Raw genomic sequence first — 14,228 nt, forward strand, 5'->3', positions numbered from 1 at the left:
GTTTGTGTCAGTCACAGCTGGCAATGACAAATTTTTAAGGGGAATTTGACATGAAATGTTGGACGTAGTCACCCTCTACCTTTTCTCCACCCATTAGTCTCTGAGAGGCATACTTAACAGGCAGTCCCATCAGCTAGCATCAGCTCAGTCAGTGCAGCACTCTCCTCCCCCGCAGATCCACCTTGGGCCAGCAGCAGTCTCCTCCTCTTCTTTGTTCAGCGCATCTGTTCAGCATCAGATGACAGCACTGATTAGCCTCACTCAGGATCTTAATAAGACAACTGGACTACAGAGAGCTACTGCAAGGTGAACATGAACACACAAACACATCGGAACAAACAGCTTTAATCATGACATGCTCTATTCTGTGCTTACTTTACCCCCTTATGCTTAACCTGACCATGAGGGTGTATTCAAGCTTAAGGTCTTAAAAATGTTCCTTTCTGTTAGCGATCTGTCTGCTTTTTAACATTCTTTCATGCAAAAGAAAATCCAACATAGAAATTACTTTATTATTGTTTAAATTGCATTGCTCACATATCCTTCGATCCGAATCAATTTACAAATTCTTATATGAATTGCAAGTTTGTAAACATTTCATGAAACTTGAATTTTAAATATAAATTTTTTAAATGCTATAAATAGTAACAAGTTGGTTTATCATAAAAGTGGTGTTTTTTGTAAATAAAAAGAAACCACTGATTTTCGGTCCGACTTAAGAATGGGTAAGACTACTTTGCATCGTCATTGTTAACTTTGCAACTGTTACTGAAGTTGCTTTTTTGCAAAAAATACATCTTCAGAGTTTTGGTTCAAACTATTAATTAAAATTCACTTTATTTACAGTTACGTCCACGGCAGATTTAGAGTGTAAATTATTTTCATGTGATCAAGACATTTGTTACAAAAGAGACAAAAGATATTAAAACAATGAAAAAGAATAAATATTTTTTAATGATAATGTTTTGTATATTTTATTAAAAATGATAGGTTAAAAATTATTCAGAACATTTTTAACAGCTTTTTATTTTTTGTTTCTTTCATGGTATTTCTGGCTATGAGCTAAGTGTTTTAAGTTGTAAGACCTCTTGCCGTCATCCTAATCTTTAGCTTCACAGAAATTCACAGAAAAGGCACTATAACACTAAATCAAAATCTCAAATCCCATACGTGAATGCAGTCCCTCTCAATCCGTTTAACCCTGAAAAAATCAGTATAATACTGACATATTCAGATTAAAACCAAAAATAGAAACTGTTTCCAGTACTGAATGGAATTGAACTAAATGTAAAAAATTTAAGCTGAATTTGTGGAACATCAAGTCCCGTCACATCAAGGATCGTGCTTTGGTTGTTCTCCTGTTCTGACTAATGTATGTATATTGGAATGAAGGGTGTGCCATTAACAGTATTCTGTGGCTTTGTAAATTAATTTTGCTGTGATTTTACCATCTTGTTTCTTTTTTCTTTATCCAATTTAAGGATGGACTGGCCTTCTGGGAATGACATTTTTGGGGCTCTTTTAGTGCAGCCAAATGGTCAAATAATTATCTGAATTAATAAAAAGGTGGGCCATGCCTTCAGTTTCGGTTTCAAGCATCCAGCATGTCGAGGTGAGTAAAAGGGATGTATAGCAAATGCGAAGCTAACTAATATTATTATTGGGCCATTGCTTCGATATTTGAGTCACAGCTACAGTGATTCAGCAGCAGTGGTCCAACTGCAGTATATGGGTGTATTCACACAAGGAAAGTCCTTTGGTCAGCTTGTTTGGTCTGGACCAAAAGCGAATTTTATTTTTTTCATTTGGTGCGGTTTGTTTTCACATTGTACTTTTTGCAAGTGAACTATTACTTGTAAACAAAGCCACGCGGGTGATGATCATTGTTCCCATTGAACAGAAATGATGGGGGCGGGCAGGGCACAGACCCGTAATTTTAGGAAAACAGCTGTAGACGTGCTGCGTGCAGCACCTCTGTTCTGCATATTTGTGCCGTTATTACAACTGCAATATTATTGTGAGAAGAGCAGCTCATTCAACACAGACTTTCAGACGTTCCATTTACACTTTTGGAACCCTGTTGGAGAATGCGTGCTGAACGCCGATGTTCTCTACGTGCCTTGTCCCACAACAAGCCAGTAGCTGTGCTAAGCAACACACAGCTTAGCAGGTATGATTACCATAACAACACACACCTTTGCTACCAGCTACGGTGGCTTTTTATGTCCAAAGAGACGTACGCTTTCTGTAGTTGGTTCAGATCAGGGCCAGTTTGTATTTAGACCATAAGCGAACTGCACCAGAGTCCATTTGGAAGCGGACCGAGACCACCTCAAAAAGTACGTCTCGGTCCGGTTGTTTGGCCCGGACCAGGGTTCGCTTGAGTGTATTCACACCTGCACAAAAGGTCCGGACCAAGGGGGGAAACGAACTCTGGTCCATTTAAAGTGGACCAAAAGTGGCAAGTGTGAATACACCCTATATAAGCTGTGAGTACCTTGGCGGTCATTTGGCAAAGTTTTTGGACATGCCATAGAAAACCGTGCCATCTTAGCTTACCTGTTGATGAAGTTGTATACCACGGTCTCAAATGCATATTAAAGCAATCCTAGAGTGTTGTTTTCTATTGAAACTAAAGGCAGATATGCAATAGCGTGAGACATATGACTCGATGCAATCAGCTGGGGTTTTTTAGATCAACTGGCACAATTGTTTATATTATATTTTTGTGTATGCAAATTAGATCTATTCATCTTTTAATTAATCTTTGGATGACATTTGCCATCGATTAAATTAAATTAAATTAAATTAAACTGAATTTAACTTAATTTTTAAGTTTGAGTTTAATTTTCAGTGCTTTTCACTCACAAATGTATCAAAGTTTAAGTATCAGAGCTTAAAACACCTGTATTTAAATGCATTTTTTCTTGTTTGTTGTGTTTCCCCATGTTAAAATCAACGAATGAGATATATAATGAAATAAAACAACACACTCTGTTTTCCACTAGTGCAACATGTTGAAGCAACATTGTGGAATAAACACCTAGTTGTTGTTGTTGTTGTTGTTGTGTCTGGTCATATGTGTGTGTAGAAATGAGTGGGCGTGCAGCTGCAGCTCTCCATAGACCTGTGTTTCTGCAGGGTGAACTTCTCCCAGATGCCTTCACCATCTCTCCCACTGCCTCCTGGCGGATGCTCCTCACTCCATGTGTGTCCCAGCCCACCTGTTCAGCCCTCATTACTGTCAGCCCCTGTGTTAATAAATATCCAGGTGTAGAGCGCTCCTCTGTGCCCGTACTTCATCACCGAGGAGTTCAGTCTGGCGGTCGCCCCCTCCTCTCCTGAAGCAGAGCTGACAGGAACCATGATTACATTGTAAGCACTGTAGTTATTCACCTTCTGCCCAAACTGCGACACCACACTCCATCTTACACACCAACACATATACAAAGTTGTACACACATCTAAAAAGGAACACACTCCCACTGACAAACAAATGCTTACAGATATTTGGTGTTTCATTCCCATTATTTTTTTCTCCTCAGCGCTCCCGGTTGTACAGGCTACATGCTGCCCATGTTGCCATTTGCACTTGGCGAATATCCCTGCAGCAATGTTTGGTGACTGCAAATTATTACTGTTGCGTGGGTACACAACACTAAGCATTTAAGTATGCATAACATCTAAACATGTTGTTTTGAAATACACTGAAGCAACTTATGTGACACCAACTATAAAAAAATGTAACATTTGATATTAACATGATCCGATTTCTGCTTTAAATCTACTTTAAATCTCCACAAACTCAGAGAATAGAAAAATATGGTTTTCATTCTCTTCCTGACAAACTGAGGCAATATCTATAGTGTTGTGAAATTCAACACTGTTAAACGTTTCATAAATATTTTCATAGATTGTTCTCTGCTGACAGTGTGCCTCTGACCTGTTACTTGTAGGCTGACTTTCATGAAGCTCTTTTTCTATTGTCTTCACAAGCTAATGGCATTTCTCCAACAAGATGTTATCCAATGATTGAATTTTGAATTTAATGCTGAAATCAAATAAAAAAAGGTAATATTTTAAGTTCACAAATTCATGTAAATAAATCTCATTGCTTTACAACAAAAACTTGTTAATTATTTCAACTTAAAACTTAGATTGGAGGTATTATCTGAAAGCACTGCTGACAGATTGTATGAGTAAAATGCGTAATGACTAAAACAGACTATTTGTTACAGACAGCCTTGCTTTGATTATTTGTACTCTATTTTAGTTATGTATGCTTGTTGTAGAGCATGTAAATATGTTGGTTTTAGTTTTATGTTGCATTTAATGTTTCTTTATTTTGATCAAAATGTGTGGTTTTGGTGAAGCATGTTTTTAGATTATCACTTCGTGGCAAATCACTAGATAAACTAGCTAAGTACTGAACAAATTACTTCAACTTTTGCTCTTGTTGCCTGTTCCATGTCACCTGTCTCAGCTGAGAAGGAAGAATAGGGACCACTCCTCCATACAGATCTTCTGCAGAGCCGTTAGGTTCCGGGGCTATCGCTGGGCAATATGGACTTTCAGCTCCCTCCAAAGATTTTTTAATGGGTTCAGGTCTGGAGACTGGCTAAGCCACTCCAGGACCTTGAGCCACTCCTTAGTTGCCCTGGCTGTGTGCTCCAGGTCGTTGTCATGCTAGAAGACCCAGCCACGACCCATCTTCAATGCCCTTACTGAGAGAAGGAGGTTGTCGGCTAAGATCTCCCGATACATGGCCCCATTCATCCTCCCCTTAATCCTGTCCCCTTTGCGGAAAAGGATCCCCAAAGAATGATGTTTCCACATCCATGCTTCATGGTAGGGATGGTGTTCTTGGGATTGTACTCATCCTTCTTCTTCCTCCAAACACGGAGTGGAGTTTAGACCAAAGTTACCAGGCAGATGTTACACATAACATTCAGCTTTTGTCTGAGCATTATGATGCTGACAGAGGGTTAACCTTAACACAGTCTTATTTAACTGACCTTAAAATTATTGCCAAACTAAGTAGAGCAGACTTTAAAATGGATGAATTCCAGAATTCAGAAGTTAGTTAAAGCATCTGACACTATTGGTCATGCTGCATCCCTTGTTAGCCTACAACTTGAGCCTTCAAGCAACAATCTACATCTGACAAACTTATTGTCTGGAGAATAGTTGAAAGCCTCCTTCCACCGGCTGTCAACATTGTTAAAAAATTAGGACCCAGCTCTTCATCCCTTGCCTATCTGTCTCTTCTTAATTCAGTGTATGACACTGCTGATGATGGAGATAAGCTTTTTGCTCGATTCCTAAACACCAATCAGAACTCAGGTGAAAAGCCTTCTGACTATTTATAATGACTGCAGTTAGCTTGTCAACAGATGTGGCATTGCAGCTTATGATTGAGATCAACAGTTATTTAAACAGTTCTGCAGAGGTTGCTGGAACAAAAGCCTCATTGCCAATCTCCAGCTTGATCGAAAGAAAACAAATCCACCTCCTTTTTCCAAGCAATTCCTTTTGCTTCGAACTAAGGAAGATCAACAAGCTGCTACATCTAGCAGAATGAAGCAACACTCTGGGTTTATAAAACCAAAACTCAGTTAAACTTCATGACTGTAGTAGAGTATGCTTCTGATGTTCGTATAGCAGGGGCAAATGGTGAGACCTCTCCAGACAATATGTCAAAGATAGAAAAACAACTGGTGAAACTACAGGCTCAAGTGGCTTCATTGAAAGCATCCACTGGTAGTAGCTCAAAATCAACATCTTCTAAGCCATTTAAAAAAACAAAGACAAAGATGAAAGCAGATGTTGAGGAAATATCCTCCCTACAAGAGGTTAACCTGAATAAAAAGCCTTGTCCATGGTATTCTTTCAGGTGTTGCGAGGATGGCAATATTGTTCCATTGTGAACCTAACCCTAAACTGGTTGAACAGAAGCACAAAGAACTGAAGCAAAAACAGAAGGCTTGGGAGAAACAACGAAAGCACAATTTAAACTAGAATTGGTTCCTGTGGAGGGACTACCAGGAACTGAAACTCAGTTTGCATGTCCAGATAGAAGAACTCAAACTAAGACATCCATTCATTCACATAATGTAGATCACAAAAACCGAAGTGCCTAGAGGGCTTGTAGGACAAAAATGTACAGCTAATGTCATAGTGTCAGGAGTATGAATGTAACTGTCTCCTTGATACTGGGTCTCAGGTGACCACTGTAATTGTTTCGTTTTACAACAACAATCTTTCAGAAGACCCCATCCAACCCCTTGATGGTTTGGAAGTTGAAGGAGCGAGTGATCAAAATGTTCCCTACTTAGATTAGGTGATGTAGAGGTTAATCTTAAATTCTTTAAATATTTTGTTGAGACAGAGCCTGAAGTCTCCAGCCATGCTCTAGTTATTCCAGATGTGTGCTCCAACTGTGATCTACCTGTCTTGGTAGGAACAAATGCACTGGGTGTCCTATGTAATGAACACTGCCAAGCTAAGAGTCTAAATGACTTGTCACCTGTGTATGGCTACAGACAAATCATTCACACACTCAAGTTGCAAAAAGTTAACACTTTAGTAAAAATAGGGGTTGCAACTCTTAAAGACAAAGTGCAACAAGTGGTTCCCTCTCAGGGAAGAATCCTCCTAGAGGGCTATTTGACAGCTAATTCCATCAATGACTGTGCACTTTTACAACACCCAGTTACATCTACTCAGCCTGGAGGAGTTTTTGTAGAGTGCTTTCTTATAAAATTACCTAAAGAGTACCTGTAATGAGGGCTGCCTGTATTTGTTAATGAAACAAAGCACAATGTGACACTTACCTCAAGATGTGTTATTGTAGAGTTGCATGCTGCTCAATATGTACATGGTAACTTACCCGATGCAAACAAAACCTCCATCACTGTAAATGCTGTACTGACAACCCTCAGCCTGTCGGGGAAGCATTCACACCAACTCTGGCTTTTGACTTTGGTGAGTCTCCGCTCCCAGTTGAGTGGAAGGATAGGATGAGTCTGAATGCTTATGCTGATGTAGTATTTCCCCAGCATGATCTGGAATTTGGACATGCAACTAAAGAGAAGTATCATATAAATCTCAAAGATGACACCCCATTCAAGCAAAGGTCACGTCCAATCCGCCCAAACAATTATGAAGCTGTAAGGAAACACCTGAAAACACTCCTCGATGCAGGAGTCATTTGTGAGTCCAAGTCTCCCTGCTCCTCACCAATTGTCGTGGTTCAAAAAAAAAAGTGGAGAAGTTTGCCTTTGCATAGATTATCGGAAACTCAATGCAACTTAACCAAAGGAAACACATATGCACTTCCCAAACTGGAGGAGGCATTTTCTCCTTTCATATCTTCATGAGTATAGATCAGCAGAACCTGAGTAAAGAGGTCATCAAAGCACTTTTCCATCGACACCTATTGAGAATGACCATCATTTCCCTTGTCACTCTGGTCGAACCCCTGGCTTTACATGACGATGCAGTGCCAGATATGTATGCCAGCGGGGAGAGCAAAGGGTGTTTCACCCTACCTGTTTATAGTGAAACAGAGCTACAACAACAACAGCGCTTTGTATTGGCTTTGTAATCTGTAACATGGAGTCAGGGGAGCAGCCAAACGCCAACTCTGGCCCAGACTCTCCACAACCTAAACTGATATTGATATTGATTAGAGCTGAGGAATGTTGTCCTTTACAAGACTTGACCATTAGAAAACCACATCATCTATCAATTTGTGGTCCCTCAGTTTCTTCAGGCCTCCATTCTCACCTGCCTTCATGATGACATGGAACATATGGGCTCGGAAAGAATCCTTGATTTAGTTAGGTCAAGATTTTATTGGCATGGGATGGCTGCAGATGTGGAGAAGAAAATCAAATCTCGTGGGCGTAGTGTTAGGCCGAAAAGACCTCCTGAAAAGGCCCCTGTCGTGAACATCCAAACCCGATGGAGATAGTGTGCATCGACTATTTATCCTTGGAGCCCGACAGACACAATACAAAGGACATCTTGGTGATAACAGATCACTTTACGATATATGCAGTCACAGCTTCAACAGTAGCTAAGTTTCTATGGGAGCAGTTCTTTGTGTATTATGGGTTTCCTGAAGGCCTACTTAGTGATCAAGGATGGACTTTTGAATCCCAGTTCATCAGGGAACTCTGTGTCACTCCTGGAAAAGTGTCCCACATTATGATGTTGTGATTATGATTATATTATTTAATATTGATATTTTAATATTTCATTAAATAATAATTCAATCTGTTAAGGGTTGTCCTGTGAATACCAGCCCACATGGAATACATTCACACAATTTCTTGAAATACAATAATTTATTTAAAAAACCTAAGTCAACTCAAAGTCAAACATATTTCAATCAACAAACTCTTTACTATACTACTACAATCCAACTAAAACTACCAAGCAAAATGAAAGATTAAGGAAGACTAAGGACTATATGCAATATGAACAAGTGAATCAGAGATGATTAAAAACCATGACCAATAAAATGATGTAACATTACCATGTTTGAGAACCCAGGATTGTCTTGAGGAATGTGGAAATGAGGTTAAGTAAATCTTGGAACTAACTTAGACAATTGGTATATCTTCAAACAACTTCTAAACATCAGACAGTCTTCTCTGCATTCTTTCACCATCATTCATTGACGAAAGCTTTACAGAGATCCAGGCCAGCAGAACAGCGGCTCTCGCTAGGCTATACCGCCAGAGACGTTGGAGAGGGAAGAGACTCGGCATGCTCATGAAGCTCTGACAGCGGGGACTATGCGCACCCCTGCGTTCAATCCACCTGGCAAATGTTTGTTCCCTGGCCTACAAGATGGATGAACTGCTTCTCCCCACCTGTAAAAACTCGGACCTCCGTGGATCTGCTACCTTCTGCTTTACCAAAACCTGGCTGAGCGAGAACACCCCAGACTGACACATCTGATACCAGGCTTTCAGCTGTTCAGAGCAGACTGCAACGTGGACTTATCTGGGAAAGGGAGAGGAGGTGGAAAACGCTTTTATATAAACGAAGTTTGTTACAGAGACATCAAAGTGTTGATGAAGACATGTAGTCCTGACCTGGAGTAATTTCTCATAAACTGTAAACTGTTTTATTCACTGAGGGAGTTCTTGTTTGTACTGGTTGGCACTTACATACCACCTCAAGGCTCCACTTCATATAACAGAGTTTGGAGGTACAACCAATGTGCAAGAAGGATTTCCACATGGAGATGCTTCTGCTGAAAAACAACAGGCTAAGCTAATAACAGTCATGGAGAAAAAAAACATCCCATTTCTTTCATCATTGTTTGTGGGGATTTTAACAGTGCAAACCTTTTCAATGAACGTCCCAAACACAGACAGCACATTAAGTGTCCCACCAGGGATAAACACAATCTGGACCACTGCTACACAACTTTAAAGGATGCATATTATGCCGTCACTAGGGCTGCTTTGGGACTTTCTGACCACTCTCTGGTGCACCTCATCCCAACCTACAGGCAGAAATTACAAGCTTCCAAACATGCGGCTCGGACTGTTAAAAAGTGGAATGATGAGTCAAAGCAGATGTTACAGGCCTGCTTTGACTGCACAGATTCAATGTCATGCCTAGCCTGTGTCTGTGTTATGTTTTTGTTTATTTCTCCTAGTGTGGTTCTTAGGTTACACTCTGGTCTTTGTTCAACTTGTTAATTGTTTTCACTCCCTCTGTCTCCCTGCAGTCTGGGTCACACCTGTTCCCCAGTTTCCTTGATTATCTAGTCTCTCTGTTCATTGGATCACCCTGTATTTCAGTTTGTATTTAAGCCCTTCAGCTACTATTGTTGTTTGCTGGTTCCTATTGTGATGTACCATGATGTCGGGTTCAGGCTTTATAGACGCCTGGTGTCCTGTCTGCCATTTGTTATCCCAGCTTGCCTGGTTTTGAGTTAGGAGTATTAAAACTCAACTTATCTTATCAACCTGCTTCCTGGAAATCCTTCTTGCATGTTGGTCCTACCTCCATACTCCGTTATATGACAGAGCGGTTTGTGGACCTCGCCTCTACCGTCACCGCCGGCCACCAGAACCTTCTTCACGGGTCTCGCAATCATCGGAGTCCCCAGGGGCCTCCTGGAACTCCTTGCTGAACTCTGTGCTTGCACAGGATGACCCCGGGTGGCCCGCCTTAAATCTTTATTTTTGCTGTTCTTGGTTACCTGTGAAGTTGTTCGCCCGCTTGGGTCGGGTCGTTTTTAGCTCAGGCCTTGTTCAAGTAATGTTTTTGTTTCTGGCCCTGTTTTGGGTTCCTTTTTTGTTTCTTGTTTTCACTCCCTCTTTCACCCTGCAGTCTGGCTCACACCTGTTACCCATTTTTCTTGATTATCTAGTCTCTCTGTTCATTGGTTCACCCTGTATTTCAATTTGTATTTAAGCCCTTCAGTTACTATTGTTATTTTCTGGTTCCTATTGTGATGTACCATGATGTCTGGTTCTGGCTCCATAGACGCCTGGTGTCAGCCATTTGTTTTCCCAGTTTGGCAGGAAGCAGGTGGAGACTGCACCTGCTGCCAGATTACTTGCCCAGTCAGCCAATAACCTTAGGGGTTGCTCACTATCAAAGCTTAGGTAAACGGTAGGCTGGCACTGGTTGACTGACGCGTCAGTTTGTGCTTCAGAGACGCTGAGCTTCCGTGTTGTGCTTGCTGTGTGCTGAGTACAGATAAGTGTCAGTATTCATCTCCATGGCTGATTGTGGGTGAAGTGATTCCTGCTGCCAGCGTGCCCTTCTGTGAGCGTTCCTGTTTGGGTGGGAGCAAAGAAGGAGTTCGGCCTGATCATAGGGCTGGTAGACATGCTTCCAATTACCGCTGCTGTTTTGACGAAGTTTAGGAATACTTCAGAGACGCAGTCTATAATATCCGGCAGTTTATTGAAAGCGGCGTCCAAGACACACCCACGACCCCACGAGAGGGACGAGGGGTTCAAAGGAACTTGTTCAACACCGGCTCGTACGCTGAGCTGTGCAGTGCTGCCTGTATTCCGGACTTTTAACTATTTTATTGTATTTTCTTGTCTGTATCTTATTAGTAATTGTATTTTTTTATTTCGTTGTTCGTTTTTTTTATATAGTTCTACAGATTGGCGGGGGAGGTGTGTGTGGCCTGGGTGGTGGCGTCCACTTTTGGTGTGATTGCAGTGATTAGCACAGATAGGTGGAGGGATTCAACGAGTGTGCGTGAGTTCACGGGTGTTTGAAGTAATTTGTGTTTGGGAGCCTTCCATCCAGGACCTGGGTAGGGCTTGCCAACTGGGTTTTTATTTTTTTGTAACCTTTTATCTATATACAGGTATTTAATCTACTTTTATTTGGGTTTTAATAAATTGTTATTATAAACTCAAAATCCTGTCTCTTGCTGATTGCAAAACAAACTTGTGTGCTAACTGATTTCCTGGGTGAAAGTCCCAGGTGGCTTTGCTGGCACAAAATCCAATCTTTTCGTGTATGTTGAACCTTCGATCGCCACACCAGCTTGCCTGGTTTTGAGTTGGGAGTATTAAAACTTGACTTACCTTATCAACCTGCTTCCTGGAAATCCTTCTTGCACATTGGTCCTACCTCCAAACTCCCCTTCCCCCAACCCTGAGCAGAATACTCGCCTGGCAAATCAGTTGAATGGCTTCTAATGCAGATATGAAAAGCAGCAGTTCACACATCAACCGAACTCCTCCACATCCCATTCAGACACAATGTTTTGCCAAACACCAACCACCCCACTACCTTCAGACCCCTTGCCTGCACTTAGGATCTCAGAGGAAGATGTTAATAGGCTCTTTCAGTGCCAGAAAACAAAGAAGGCCTCAGGACCTGATAATGTCTCATCATGCCTGAAAGCCTGCGCCAACCAACTGGCACCCATCTTCACTGTCTGTTATGGACCACTTCAGGTTCCTAGGAACCACCATTTCTCGAGACCTGAGATGGTCCTCACTCATATACTATGTTCAGAAGAAGGCCCAGCAGAGACTGTACTTCCTGAGGCAACTCAGTACAACCTTCCACAAGAGCTGCTGGTCATCTTCTACACTGCCATAATTCAGTCTGTCCTGTCTTCCTCTATCTCAGTGTGATTTGGCTGGTCCACAAAACAGGACAGGTCCAGACTGCAACAAACAATCAGGTCTGCAAAGAGCATCATCAGTGCTGACCTTCCTTCTATCCAGGACTTATACAGATCTAGGGTGAGGAAAAGGGCAGCTGAAATCTCTGTAGACCCCACACACCCTAGGCAACCTAGCCTTCAAGTCGGTGTCGCTGTCTCCTAAAACAGCCGCCACAGAGACAGTTTCTCTGATGAACATTTGACAGTCAGATTTCCAGAACAACACCATGCATACTTGGACTGATTTCAGGTTATATTACATTGTAAAGTCAATTGTGCATAAATATACACTTAAAAAAGATATTCTTTATTATTGAGAGCAAAGTGTACTGGAGTCAAATTCCTTATTTGTCTGTACAAACTTGGCATAAGCAGGCTACTTGAAATGGTCAATTGCCTAAGTAATAAAGAGAACATATTTACATTTTAATCAGAATCAGAAACTTACGCTGGAAGGATGTTGAATGAAATGTTGCAAGGAGTTTTACCATAGGAGAAATATCATAGCTTTTGTTTGTGATTGGCTCCAAATCGGAGCTTAGATGATCCTACATAGAATCCTCTATAATCATCTATTTTTAATATTTTTATTTTTGACAATCCAAATCTGTTGGCACATGTACAGAAGAGTCTCTCTCTCAGTCATCTGTCATTCTATCTATGCCTCCTTCTGGCCAAAGTGACAGCAGACATTTTTGCGTACCAGTTAGCGCCTGCATTTCAAACATGCTAAATCCACACGCAAAAATTACGCTTGCAAATCATTTCAAGCTTTGAAAATCGCATTGCGGGGATGGTAAGGGATGACATTTGCATTTCCTCCTCCCATGAACTTGCGCGTTGGGTCATTATCATATGTTTTGCATATTCATGAAGGCAGACATGCTAAAAAGTTTGTGCCCACAGTTCCACTGATTTTGCACATCCAATCCGATTACCACCTCATTTATCTTGCCCTCTCCAACCTGGAGAGGGCAAGACACCCTTTTCTGGTCAAGAACTATGGCCTGGGAGTTTACTTAGTGGTATAAGAATAAAAAACAGGATTAATTACAAATGCAAGACACACTGCTTAGATTATTAATTGTACCTTGAACCTTTTTTTCAACTTAATATTTTACTTTTGTGTTATATTTCTGTGAATAAGAATGACACAACCTATTTTATATGGTCTTGGCCACACAATTTGCAATATTTAGAATGTCAAACCTTCAAGGCTGTTTACATTGGTGATTGTTACTCCTATGTGTATTTCTAAAAAAAAAACTATTATCCCAGCTTGTCATACAATCAGAGTCCTAGTTTTTCCTTCAAGGCCCCTTGTTTTATGGCATGTACATATAATCTCAACATGATTCACTGAGTGGGTCAGTCAGTGTGAGGGCTCTTGTTTCAGCAGCTCAGAGCAGGAAGTGTAGCAGTGGTGATGGCCATGAGAAAGACAGTGAAGACACGACCACTTGACTCTGGAAGAGCAATCAGACTCTCAGAGGCTGATTGCACCTCCTTGGGTCTGAGTAACAGCAGTTGCATTTGACAGCCCTGTTCGCTTCTTTGGACATAGGTCCTTCTCATTTCCTCAGCTCCCCGCCGTCTCTGTAAACTCCATGTGATTTCACTTTAAAAAAAACAATGAAGACCACTCTCTTTCAGGAGATAATACCACTTAGAGGTAACTCCCACATTGTGCTTTTGAGCTTGTTTTACAAAAGCCTTTTTAATTTCCTGCCATGCACACAATTATGGTATATTTCTTTAATAACAGCTAATTAAGAGAATGTCATTGACAGTTTCTGAGGCATTTTCTCTGTTTTGTTGCCTCCTCCCCCTTACAGCCTCAGTACTCAGCACAAGGAGGAGGCAGAACACTGAGAAATTCTTGGAAAATGTCAATTACTTTACATTCGGCACATAAAGCTGACACTTAAATATAATTTTCCTATTTATGATTTCCTTTGACAGACTCATTTAGGACGTAAAGCTGCTAAATGTAACTCAGGTTTGGGAACATGTTCACAAACAGGTTAAGGCTGTTGAAGGAGAGCTCACAGAGCAG

The sequence above is a fragment of the Girardinichthys multiradiatus genome, chromosome 4, assembly GCF_021462225.1.
Source record: "Girardinichthys multiradiatus isolate DD_20200921_A chromosome 4, DD_fGirMul_XY1, whole genome shotgun sequence".
Taxonomy (NCBI): Eukaryota; Metazoa; Chordata; class Actinopteri; order Cyprinodontiformes; family Goodeidae; genus Girardinichthys; species Girardinichthys multiradiatus.